Raw genomic sequence first — 13,876 nt, forward strand, 5'->3', positions numbered from 1 at the left:
AGAAGACTTGAGTAGAATGACACCAGGGTCACCTCTTCCATCTCCATGGTGATGGATGTCATGGTCTGAGATGTCTTTCTGCTATGTATTTTTTTAAAAAATTAATGGACTTTTTAAGCATCTTTGGGTTTACAAATAAAAGGTGGGTGAAAATAAAGGAGAATTTCCATATGCCACAGTTTCCCCTTTTACTTATTTATTTATTGGGTTCTAGGGATTGAAACCAGTGGCACTTTATCACAGACCCAGAGTCTTGCTATGCTGCCAAGACTGGGTTCAAACTTGAGATCCTCCTGCCTCAGCTCCCGGAGTTGCTGGGATTACAGGCATGTGCCACAGCACTCTATTAATTATATGCATTACTGTGGTATATTTATGAGAATTGGTGAAGCAAACTGATACACTGTCATTTACTGAAGTTCATAGATAATATTAGGGTTCATTCTTGGTATTGTATTTCTATGGGTTCAGACAAGTGTATAATGACATATGTCCACCATTTTAGTTCCACCCAGATGAATACTTTCACTGCCCTATTCTATGTGACACTATGATGATGGACATTCATCCTTCCCTCCATTAAACCCCTGGCAACCACGGTTCTCTCTTTCTTTCTTTTTTATAGTTGTAGGTGAACAGCATGCCTTTATTTGTTTAGTTTTTTTTTTTTTTTTTTTTTAATGTGGTGCTAAGGATTGAACCCAGTGCCTTTACTCATGCTAGGCAAGCACTCTACCACTGAGCTACAGCCCCAGCCCAACCCACATATTTTTACTGTCTCCACAGTTTTGCCTTTTCCAGAATATCATTTAGTTGAAGTCCTACAATATATAACCCACTCAGACTGGCTTCTTTCACTTTTTAAAAAACTACATTTTTAGTTCTAGATTCTAGAGTCATAAGCTACCAACTGTATCTTATGGTGTTAAGATAAACTGTATCCTTCTGGGGGAAAATGGCTAGTGTGTTTGTTGCTGATAAGAGATAGGAAAACATTTTTCTGACATGAAGTCTCTCAATGCTGAAACTGCAGAGTGACCCATGTAGGATTTACACTGGGTTAAAATAACAATGTATTTCCAAGCTATGAACCTCTGGTATAACTTAGAACAAGGTATAAAATGCAGACAGCTACCTCTTTGTATCACTGAAACTGTAACTGAGGAATGGATGACTTCCTAAGATTTCTGGGCAGCAGTAAAGACAGATGCATTAGGAGCATCTGGTATCTCAGGCTTCTAAAAAAGAGAATCAAATCCTTATTTCCTAAGAATCTCCATTTTCATTTCCCAAGCAGAGCCAGTACTTCAGAGGAAAATCTGGTGTGCATGCAAAGCACACAGCCTCCTTAAATTAGGATTGGCATTCAAGAAAATGTGCCTGCCCTTTCCTTGGATAAGTAAATTATTCCTTCAAATATTTGCAGCTGGAGGGTGTGATTTTTCAATGTATTCGAGGCACAGCTGTATCAGAAAAATTATTCACAAGATGACTTTCCCTTGGGTTATCTATTTTTACTACAGTAAGAAGCTTTTAGTTCATTTACTCTCTGTTCTTAATTAAAATGAAGTTATCCCCTCTGCAGACATGGAAAGTCCAAATCACTTTGTGCTTATAAAGTCCTTTAAGGGTGGGAAGCTCAGAGCTTGTGGAATCCCCACTCCCTGACTTCTTAGCAGCAGGGTGAGCTCCTGCATTCTTTTCTACAGATGTTTTCCTGCCTTCTCTTAACCAGCAGGAACCAACAGAGAAAAACAGAAAGACCTATTATTTTTCTATACGCTCTACCCCTTGCTTCTCATCTCTCCAGCCAGAATCCTTTGTTCTTAATTATAATTATTGTTCAGTCTACTTATTTTAATCTTTTAAATTGCCCAGGCTGTGCTGGAACTCACGATCATCCTGCCTCAGCCTCCGGACTAGCTGGGATTGCAGGTGTGCCTCACCACATCACAGGTTTCAAGTTTCTAAAATGTAAACAGAACCCCAGGGCTGCAGCAAGCCAGTTCCCCATTCCACTGAGGTACTCTCTTCCTGCACCATGGACTCCCTCTCTTTGACATGCTGGTGTGTGAATCGAGTTGACTGCAGCACTTAGACTTAGCTGATGGGGGATGTGGCCACCAGAGTGTCCTCTCACTGAGATTGGATGGTGGCTTCCTCTTTGCAGAACTCACAATTTAGCAGGTTCTAGCTGATTTATATGGCTTTATGTTTTAACTGGAGTCTGCAAAAAGGAAACTGCTGGCTCCTTGGACAGAGTGAGGATAGCATTGTCCTTACATTCAGGCTTTTTTTGGTATTGTTTTTCCTGACATTAGTGCAGAACCAACCCTGGGTATATATGTTTGTATTTATTTATTTTAGGTTCCTGGGAAGAAGAAAAGGATGCTGAAAAATGCCTGGCACAAGGCAAGCACCATGTGGGTATTCACCACTGTTAAAACACTGGCTGAATATCTGCCCTACCAAATGATGACATTATTAGGGGAAACAAAACTAAACTAAAGGCTACATTTTGAAACACCCTGAACTGGTATGGATTCATACTCTGCTCATCTAATTTACTTATTAAAGTGTAAAACGTAAGCATCCTTTATAGTCTAAACTTTTGGAAAGGAGCTTTTTCTGGGGAATGTAGCCAAGTCATTGGCAGAAATTATAAAAGGACCCAGCATGGAGCATTATGGAAAGTCTGAACAGCCTTTACATCAAATATACATTGTGATCTAAAGATTCAACTGGAAGTTGGTTGTTTGAAACAGAATAAGCCCATTTACCTCACAGAAACAATACTACAAATGAAGGCAAGGTGCCCAGGTTAAATCTTCACACTGAACCCATCTGGCTATTGAACTATAATGCTAAGAGCACCAGATGCCCCTTGAATATTTGTGAATAAGCACATTTGTCCTTAACGTATTCCCAATTTATAATTCTCCTATGCATTTATTCATTTTATAATATTCATTTATTCATTTTATACTTCTTTCATTTGTTAAGTATCTATTATGTGGCAAGCACTGCACTAGAATCCAGCGACCCCCAAATTAAAAGACAAAGTCCGCATTTGTACTGACAGATGCGATCATGATAACACATACTTAGAGCAATGAGGCAGCATATCATGGGAGCAGGTGAGTGGGGGGTGCTCTCAGACTGGGGATGGGCACAGTTGAGAGAAGACTTCTCAGAGGGGATGGTGAGAATATGATTTGCCTTGAAGGAATAGTAGGAGCTTGCCTGGTAAAGGATGGCCTGTGGATAAGTGTCTCTGGTGTCATAATACTCTCACAGCCCCCTAACTTATCTCATGGTACCCACTATGGTCTGCTTTAGACACTCTCCAAGGCTTCCTGAGTACCATCCAGCCCATCTGTCTCCAGTAAACATGGCTCTCACTTCTCATGCAGCTGTTTTCAATCTGGGGTTAGGATGGCAATTTTATTGAACTAAGGTGCCTAGACATGTATAACCACATCTTCACTTGGTGGCATGGCAATTAAGCTTGGGGGGTGGTGGTGGTTAGAAACTCCTGGGAAGTTTGATGATGTGGCCATAACGATGGCTAGACTACTCCCACAGAGATTCTGGCTTTATTGCTCTACTGGAGCATTGGTATGGTTTAGAAGTTCCAAGTGATTTAAAGGTGTATATTATCTTCCCAGAGATGTCTGCATTTTGGAATTGATTTTCATTTACTGTTACATACTAAAAGAAATTACAAAAGCAAAACATCCACTCTACCCCTCCAACAAATAGGTTCATGTCTGAATTCCTTTCAGCATGCTTTCAGTCATGAATCAGAGGATTTATACAACTTTGCTTTCTGCCTCTTACCAATCATTCATACAACTGTTTGTCCCATGTTGTTTTTGTTCCCATGTTTTATTTAGCATGTAATTACGATTTCCATAACTATATCATTGGCTAATGTAAAAATTTCCAGATTGGGGGTATTATTAATGATACTGTAATGAACACGTTCACCTCTATGACTGATTACGTTTGGATAAATTTGTTAGGGCACATCAGGCAGTATAATGTAGCCAGAGGAAAGAGTTCACAGTGCGGAGACTGAGGGTCACAGGGGGTGCTGTGCCCATGAGAAGGAAGGGTCCTACCCAGAGTATCCCTCCCTACTCCTGCTCTTGGTGAGCTTTCTTGTTCACTCTGCTTAATTCATTTTTTTTCCAGGGACCGTCAGTTTCTCACCTAACCTGAACCATCTCCTTTCCCATCTCTCAGTTGTCTCAGTTTAGACTTTCCTCCTTGCCACTGTCCCTACTCTCTCTGACCTGGTCTGTTTCAAAACTGAGCATCTTATCTGGACTCAGCCTTATGCAGGTCTATGTCATGTTTGGAGGTTGGCTGGGTAGACTTTGTAGTCACTCAGCACAACCCTATCTCAGGACTGTCACAGGAATGCCCATGATACTTGATAAATAAAAGGCTGAACTAAGAAATTTCTTGAGAAGTCTGGGATGGTGGTGCACACCTGTAATCCCATAAGTTTGGGAGACTGAGGCAGGTGGATCACAGGTTTGAGGTCAGCTTGGGCAGCTTAGTGAGACCCTGTCTCAAAATAAAGAATATAAAAGGCTGAGGTTGTAGCTCAGTGATAGAGCACCCTGGGTTCAATCCCTGGTACCACACATATGCACACACCCCAAAATTTCTCAAGATCTTCCAAAAATGTTGGAGGCAGATTTTTGTTTTGTAATTGGCATTTTAATGAGCATTAGTTGGGTGATGTTTGCTTATTGATGCCAGATAAACTTCCTGTTTCAGGGAAAAATAGTTGCACGTTATTAAGTCAGAAAAGACTGAATTCAATTGCTTTCTGATCTTTAGAGAGAAAATTTGCTTTACTTAAGTAGGTGGCATCCTTCTTAATAAGAACCAGATGCCATTCTGTACCCCTGCAAGCAGACTGTGCTTACTTATATACAGGTGGAGAAGGAATCCCCTATTAGTTGTGGGCTGAGAGAATCCCTGGGCCCAAAGCAGCCTCAACCTTCCCTCCATTCTCCACATCACCAAGGGGTTTCCTATTGCTTGTTCCCACTGGAATCAAATATTCACAGACAGGTTGATAATGAGAGCCTTTGTGTCTTATCATTTATCTGGTAAACCTGGCTAGGAAGTGCCAGCCTGGGCCAGGGTCATAATGATAGGGTAAGTAAAGATAGAATGACCGAACACAGGACAGCAATGTGGAGTTCACCTGAGGCCAAGGTCCAAGAATATAACCAGGTGAGCTTCTTAAGAACAAACCAGGCCTTTAACCCTGGGAGGGCAGATAGATAGGTCTTCGCTGAGAGTAGCAGCACTGAGTCAGACATCTGGGTTTGAGGCTAAATGATTCTGGGCAAGCTACCTCCCTTTTCTGAAACTTATTTTCCTCACCTGAAAATGGGGTAAGAATACTTGTAGAGTAAGGTGAAGACCGAATAAAGTTAAACGAGATCTTCTGAAATACCCAACACAGTGCCTAGCTCAGCCTTCACTTCACAGATGAGGACACTTGTCCAGGTTATCCAGCTGTCTTCTGGCATGTCCCACACCTGAATTCTCATATACTGCCATAACTCCAGGTGAATGAATGATATATATTTTTTAAAATTCAGTTGGTTAAGGACTATAGTTTTCCTCCCTAAATGGGATCTAGCTTCCCCACTTCCAAAGTAAGCAATTTAGCCTAACTCCTAGAACAATGCTCTTTCTTCCACACTGTTGATGGAGTGGAGGGAGGAGAGACAAAATACCATATGAGAAGGGGAACCTGACAACTGAAGGATCAGGAGGTCACAGGCCATGATGGGAAAGGGACAGAAAGGGGCAGCAGAGAGAAAACTGGAGACCACCGCTCCCTCACAATTGGCTAAATTGCTTACTTTGGAAGTGGAGAAGCTAGATCCCATTTAGGGAGAAAAACTATAATCCATAATCAACTGAATTTTAAAAAGTATATTTCATTCATTCACCTGGAGTTATGGCAGTATATGAGGAAGATCAAGTCCAGCTCTAAAGAAGCTAACATTTTTGTGGATGACAGTAAAAGTAAGCACATAACCTTTGTCCTATGGCATATGGTCTTGGTGGTTATTTGCTTTAAAAATACTTTGGTATAAACAATAGAAAAGAATAATTGTTTCCAATGTATACCCATAGAATTTAAAGCACATAAATTAGGAATTAACAGGACAGAAATGATTCCTTTGCACTTTAAATATCATTTTAGAAATTGACAGGAGAAGGTCATTAATGAACATCGGGGAGATTTTCACTGGTGATATGAGTGATGTTCAGGACATGTAGTTGATTGGAAATAATACTCTTTCCTTAGCATAACAGATATAACATCAATCCCCTGAGCTCAGTAACCTCAAATCAGTGATGTGGTACTTTTGGTAGACTCCAGGTTCTACAGCCCATGTGCCTTGCACCCCATGCTAAAGGAGAAACCATGCTTGATGGTCCTGCTGTCACAATATCATTATGTCCATGGTCCCTTCACATCAGGGCTTATTCAGTACCCAAGGACAGAGAGATAGACTTTCCTGGAGCTCAAGAACAGTCTGTATGACTGTTTTGTGCCTGTTTTTGCATCTGACAGGATTTGCTCCCATTGTAATACGCCTGGGATATGCTATACCTACCTGGCATTGAGGCTGTGGGGAGAGGGCATCTATTTCCTGCCTCCTCATCTTCCTCTACTTCTATTTGCCAGAGTTAAAAAGAATCAAAGAATCTGACATTTGCTGAATGGCTAAAGATAAACATATATAATGATAGTGCATATAAAGAAAAATAAAATGTGAATACATAATAAAATAGAAACCTATATAGCATATATATTTTATGTACATAAAATATTAAAAAATGATGTTATGCTATACACAGAAAAATGAAGCAGGGTAAGGTGATATGAAGGGAATACATCACATAGGTTGGTTAGAAAGAATAGTTCACAAATTTCTTCATATCCAAATTGCCAAAAAATGAGTGAGGTTTTCTTCTTCTTCATTTTAATAGCCACAGGTGGAGAACATATTCAAGAAAGAATGAAATTGTCAATATGGATCACTAAGTGATGATGGTGATGAGGACAATTTTAGAGGTAAAGGGACCTGAGATGCCATTTATTTCAACGTACTTATTTTACATCTCAAACAACCGAGGCACAGTTGTGCTGAGTGGTTCCCCTGAGGACACAGAGTTGGTCAGTCAGGATTACAGATTGGCCATGGGGGAGGAATCAGGAGACCTTTTCTGTCTAAACAAGAACAATCCTGAGGGAAGGGCTTAGCTTGGTTAATTCTGGGCAGATGTTTTGATTTTTAACTCACCAAATTAGAGAACAATCCCACAGCACTGGGTGACAGCAGCTGCTGCCCAGGACTAGCAGGGAACAGCAGGTGTGAACAATCAGAGTTTTACTTTTAATTCTTTCTGAGGTCATGTCTAAACTGTGCATGCAGGAGGGTGAAGGAAGGAGGCCATTGGCCAGAAAAAGGCAGGAATATGCTGCTGTTAAGAATAAATATCCTTGAGACAGGCCTGCTGGTGAGGGGAGTCTGTGCAGAGCTGAGGCTGGTCAGAGAGCCCGGTTGCGTCACTTGCAAGGTGTGTGGCTCCTTGCCCTGAGCTCCAAGGAGGAGTGGTCAAAATGACCAATGGGCTCTGGGGACACAGGAAGTGTGAGCAGGAAGCTTCCACCATGGCCACGTGGTGGCAGCAAAAGTCACTGCCTGGATGCAGGACACAGGTCAAATAGCCTACACCATGTGGGTTATAGTTTATGACTCATGAAAAGTTTACAATTATGACCAAGAAAATAAAAGAAGGAGGTGAAAGGATGGGGACAGTGAATAGTGGAAAAGTCCAGTGAATAGCATTACATTATTTTTTTTTACTCTGAATCTTAAGATTCTAAGACAGGAGGGAAGTTTTATCTTCCCCGCCCCCCAGTTAGGATATTAGTGGTCAGAGGGACCTCTGACCGACCCTGACTAAATCCCAGTCATGGAATGTGTCCCCTATTGGCATCTTCCTAATCTTTTTGCAAAGAGGGTTAAAAGCAATTTGTTGGTCTTAGCACTTGGGGGTGGAGAAATGATGGGAAAAAGAAGTTCACCGGGACCAACATGTTAGATGGTTGGGCTTCCTTTCAGATTTGTGACAAGCTGGAAAATTGAATTCTCCTGGGAGCTGGTTGTCATATTCATTTTTACTATCTACTAGAAGAATCGTAGACTATCAGTTGCCCATTATCTATATTACATATATAGGCTCCCTGTTCATTTTTGACACAAGGAAGGATCTGATATGCCTAGGCCTGATGTTGAAATTGTCAAAACATCATACCATGCCTTGAGTGTTCAAAAATGACCTAAACTTCAAAGGTCCATCATTTTGCCCTGTTCTTTATTTCTTTTCTCAAAGCAACCTTATCTTTCTAATCTCACAATAAAAGACAAACACCTGACTGCAACCATTCAACCAAGTGAATCCTCCCACTTCATATCACTTATCCCTGCAGAACTGAAGGTATTCCTTGTTCCTTGTTCTTTTAAGGCCAGACCTGGGAATTAAGAGTCTGAGGAAAGGTAGGTGCATGAACCAGTATGTCTCAGCCACTGTGGCTGATGTTCTGGCTTTGATCAGGATCCCCTGTTGTTACCACAGAGTTGGAAAGCAGATGGGGTTGAGATGGAGGTGGTTGGCCAGGGAGAGTGCATTGACAGAGAGTCTCCCTCCTCTTCCACAATTTCTATGGCACTTATTATTGATATCTTGCCTCAATCTGAAGCCAGTTCTGGCCCTGGACAAGTCAGTCTGAAAAAAGCTATAAGCTATAAGTTTTTAATGCCGGACTGTTGGAAGTCTAGAGTTCCAGAAAACAAATGTGCACAGCTTCCCTCAGAGTTTGCAAGATCACTTGCTTACAGGCTGGTCTTTTGTCCTTTACTCACCTGACCTGAGTTTCTAGCCCATCGAAACTTTTTCTCCTAGCCTGGTATCCCAACCCTGGTGCCTGTCCTTTCTTAGTACAGGTGTGTGGTCACTCTGAATCTTCTTACCTTGAGGATTCGCCCCTGGACTCAACCTCTTGCCTTCTTTGACATATTATTCCTATGTGGGCCCTTGTTTTCTGTTCCTTTTAAATTGAACTCTCCCAGGAGTCTCCTACCTACTGCCTGATCTGGCATCTTGTCAAAGTCCAGTTTCTAGAAGAGTCATGACACAGGGTGCAAAAGAACAAAGAACAGCTGGTTGTCTCCAAACATGATATGCATATACTACTTGATAGTCCCAATGCTTCTTCAATCCTTATAGCCAGGCCACTCGTCACTGACTTGTGATTCAACCACCCTGTCTGAGAAGCAACTGAGCTGCAGGCAGGGGAAAGGCTGGGTGACTCAGCATCAAAGCTGGGCCTGTCTCAGGATTGGCTATCACTGTGAATGTGAGTTATGGCCATGGGCCTTTGCCTTGACGCCAGTGAGCAGGTGACTACCTATCTCTACAGTAGTGCCAGTGATTTAAGTCTTAACCTCCAGTGTTAGTAATAACTTTCCTACCCTCAACTTTTCTTCTCCTCCTCCTCCTCCTTCTTCTCCTTTGTCTTTCCTTTTTTTCCCCTTGGTACTAAAGGTTGAACATTGCACATGCTAGGTGAGCACTGGGGCTACATCCCCAGCCCTTCTTATTTAATTTTTAAAATTTTGAGACAGTCTTACTAAATTACCCAGGCTGGCCCTGAACTTGAGATCCTCCTGCCTCAACCTCCCAAGGAGCTGAGATTACAGGTGTACATCACTGTGCCCAGCCATCCTTATCATTTTTTTAAAAAATATTTTTAGTTGTAGTTGGATACAATACCTTTGATTTATTTATTTATTTGTCTGTTTGTTTATTTATTTATTTATTCATTCATTCTTATGTGGTGCTGAGGATTGAACCCAGCTCCTCACACATGCTAGGTGAGCGCTCTACCACTGAGCCACAACCCCAGCCCCCATCCTTATCTTTTTGATCCATCAGTAGCATCTATCACATCTGATTACTTTCACCTCCTGAACTACTTTCTTCACTTGATTTCCCAGACCTAGCACTTCAATTATCTTTTCTTTAAAATATTTTTTTTTAGTTGTTAATGGACCTTTATTTTATTTATTTATATGTGGTACTGAGAATCGAACCCAGTGCCTCACACATGTTAGGGAAGCACTCTACCACTGAGCCACAACTCCAGGCCTTGATTGTCTTTTCCTCTCACACAGTGCTGCTTTCCAATCTCATTAGCTAGTTTCTCCTTGTCTCTTTGACTTCTCTATTTCCTAGTGTCTCAGAGCTGAGTCTTTAAAACTTCCTTTTATCTACTACTTCTCTTTTTGTGGCCTCACCCACTATCATACTGTCAGGCATATCTATATGCTAAAAGAGTTCACATTTTTTATTTCCCACCTGGATTTCTCCCCTGAACTCTGCGCTCTGTCCAACTGCCTACTTCGCATCTCCACTAAGATATTTAATAGCATCTCAAACTTTGTATGAACAGAACAGAGATCCCAGTTCTGCTTAACTTCCTCTTGCAGTCTTTCCCATTTCAGTAAGTGGCATCTCAGCTTTTCCATTGCTCAGGTAAAACCCCCAAACTCATCTTGAATACCTTTTCCTCTCACATCTCACATTCCATCTTTCAACAATGCTTGTTGGTCTTGGACATATTTTTAGAATCCAATCACTTCTCACCGCAGTCAGTGGCCCCATTATCTCTTGCCACAGTTGTTGCAGTGACCTCCTAACTGGTCTCCCTGAATTCATCTCAGATCCCTTAAAGTTTGTTTTATTGATTTATTGATGTACTAGAGATTGAACCCAGGGGTATTCTACCATTTAGCTCTATCCCCAGCCTTTTTTTAATTTTATTTTGAGACTGTGTCTCACTAAGTTGTCCAGGCCAGACTTGAACTTGTGATCCTCCTACCTCAGCCTCCTGAACAGCTGAGATTACAGATGAGCACCACCCATGCCCAGGCATAGAATTTATTTTTAACACAAAACCAGTTCTCTTTTTAACTATAAGCCAGATCACACACATCACTCCGCTGCCCAAAATCCTGCAACAGATTTTCTTTTTTCTTTTTTTTAAGGAGAGAGAAAGAGAGAGAGAGAGAGAGAGAGAGAGAGAATTTTTTTTAATATTTATTTTTTAGTTATTGGCAGACACAACGTCTTCGTTTGTATGTGGTGCTGAGGATCGAACCCGGGCCAGGCAAGCGTACTACCGCTTGAGCCACATCCCCAGCTCTGCAACAGATTTTATTTCACTCATAATGAAGACCTGAATGTCCCTCTGGGCCTGTCACTCTTACCTTCTATCTTGCTCATTCTGCTCCAGCCTGCCAACTGGTAGCCTCCACTCCCATCTTGGGGCCTTTGCACTTACTGTTGCTTTTGCTGTGAAAGATGTCTTCCAAAGTATCTGCCTGGGTCTCTGCTCAAATGACACCTTTACAGGGTCTACATCTCCCTTGGCTATCCTATATGCAATTACAACTCTCCTTACCTTAGCAATTTCTATATCCCTATATAGCTTTATTTTTCCCTTTAGCACTCAGCACCACCTGATACACTAATGCCTATTTCATTTATCTAATTGTATTGACTAGCTTTCCCAAACTAGAATGTAGACTCCATCAAGGCCAGGCTCTCTGTGTGTTCACTGTTGTGTCTGACTAGGATGGTTTCTGGCACACGGTATGCATTCCACAAACATCTGTCTTGTGAATTAGTGAATGGATTCTATCCCCAGGATTCTTTCTGGTATCCAACATAAATATTTAAATGTATATTGGATGGCTCCATGTTGAAATGAAAATTCAACATGTCCCAAATGGAACTCAGTATTTTTCTGACCCCAGCTCAAACCTGCTGTTCCTCCTGCGTCCCCGTCTCAACACAGCCACAACCATCCTTTCAACTGTGCAAGCAGAAACAGAATCCTCTCTGACAACCTCTTTTTCTCACCCCAACATTTAATCACACACCAAGTTTTGTTGATTTTATCCTTAAAATTCCATGAACATGTTAAATGCTGACTTCTTTTCTTTTCAATCTACATTTTTGCCCATATCACCACCTTCAGTGTCCTAAGGAGATGCCCTACCTCCTCTCTGGTCACAAGAGTGAATTTTAATCTTACCTTGTTTTTCTCCCTGAAACACCTCAAGGGCTCACATAATCCCCATCCCCATATAATGCAATGTTCAAGCATTTTCATGACCTATTTTGTTTGTTTGTTTTTGCCTAACTTTGTTAACTTTTTCTTTGCAGAGATTTTTCAGGTGATATTTGCTCTGACTGAAATGTTCTTTCCATCCCTTGGTGTGGCTGCCATTCACTATTCTCCAGGCCTCAACTTAGATATTACTTCTAAACCTGCTCTGATTTGCCAATGCTTTCAGAGCACCATGCCCTTCCTTCACCATAACCCTGACCACACCATGTTAAAACTCATCTTTACTTGTTCTTAAGCTCTGGAGAGAAACGAACACAAAAGGCCTGTTGAGTCTTTGCATGTTTAACCCAATCTTGATTTCTGCTTTTCAGAAGACCTGAACTCATACGAACAGAAACTTCTGCTTTTACCTCACTTGATGTTTAAGCTTTTTGACACAGAATAATAGCAGGTTCCCTTTTCTGAGGATGGACTTACCCAACTCCTGAGTTTTTCCTTGCACCACTATGTCCAGCAAGTTTTATATATAATTTGTAAATGAACAAAATACCTTTATTTTAATATGGTGCTGAGGATCAAACCCAGGGCCTCACAGATGCTAGGCAAGAGCTCTACCACTGAGCTACAACCACAGCTTGAGTTTTCTGTTTTCAAGCCAAATTTTCCCTCCATAAATGCTCATCCTTCTATTTCATATGGAAAAGGAACAAGCAGCTGATTTAATTTACAATAGTTTCAAATTCATAGTGCAACACAAAAAGAGTGGAGGCTCTGTGATAGCTTTGCTAACATGGTTTGTTTGTTTATTTGATGTTGGGGATTGAACCAGAGGTGTGCTTCCACTGAGCTACGTGGCCAGATCTTTTTATTTTTTATTCTGAGACAGGCTCTCAGTAAGTTTCTGAGGATGGCCTTGAACTTTTAATCTTCATGCCTCAGTTTCCTGGGTCACTGGGATTACAGGCATGTACTAATATACATGATTGGAGGGGCTTATTTTAAATAAATAGTTTAATCCACATCTGGGTGGGCCTTGTTTCCAAAATGACAGGTTGGTTGAAACAAACCAACTCAGTGCAAGCTGAACATTTGCTTTTGGCTGCAACTTTATCCCCAGGGTGCTTGCAAAGGTAAAGAACTAACACATATTGAATAAATGAAGGAGAAGCTATAAATGGTTTCTTTCAGAGCCCATGTATGTACTTGGGGGTTCACTGAGGGTCTGAATTAGAATATTTCATAAACAGACATGTTTATGAAATAAAGCTTCCTTAGTTTTGAGTGTTCTATAAGAAGATGCATATAGGAATATATAGGAATGCCGACAGCACTTATGTAAGCTCAGGAAAAGATGTTCCTGAGGAAGAAATAGAAATTAGAATATGGAAATGCAGAAGATGTATCCTATTGTGATCAATAAACCAAAGGAATGAAAAGTCAGGGGAGGGACCCTGGATCCATGGCAAATCAATGCCCTAAGTGTCTCAGAATGATCCTAGGGTAAAACCCTTCCTCCTTCATTTCAAAGTCTGTACTGTATTCCAACACAGAGGTCTTCCATGGCAACAAAGTGTGAGAGTTGTCCATGAAATAGAAAGTAGAAAAAGGCATTTGTCTTAGCTTATG

At 41.2% G+C, this 13,876-nt stretch overlaps 1 protein-coding gene across 1 annotated transcript in view; it reads right to left on the reverse strand.

Moving 5' to 3' along the window:
* Sv2c (synaptic vesicle glycoprotein 2C) overlaps window positions 1-13,876 on the reverse strand; it is a 234,060-nt gene that overhangs the window by 11,692 nt on the left and 208,492 nt on the right. The window lies entirely within an intron of this gene.

This window comes from Ictidomys tridecemlineatus, chromosome 1, assembly GCF_052094955.1.
Source record: "Ictidomys tridecemlineatus isolate mIctTri1 chromosome 1, mIctTri1.hap1, whole genome shotgun sequence".
Classification (NCBI taxonomy): domain Eukaryota; kingdom Metazoa; phylum Chordata; class Mammalia; order Rodentia; family Sciuridae; genus Ictidomys; species Ictidomys tridecemlineatus.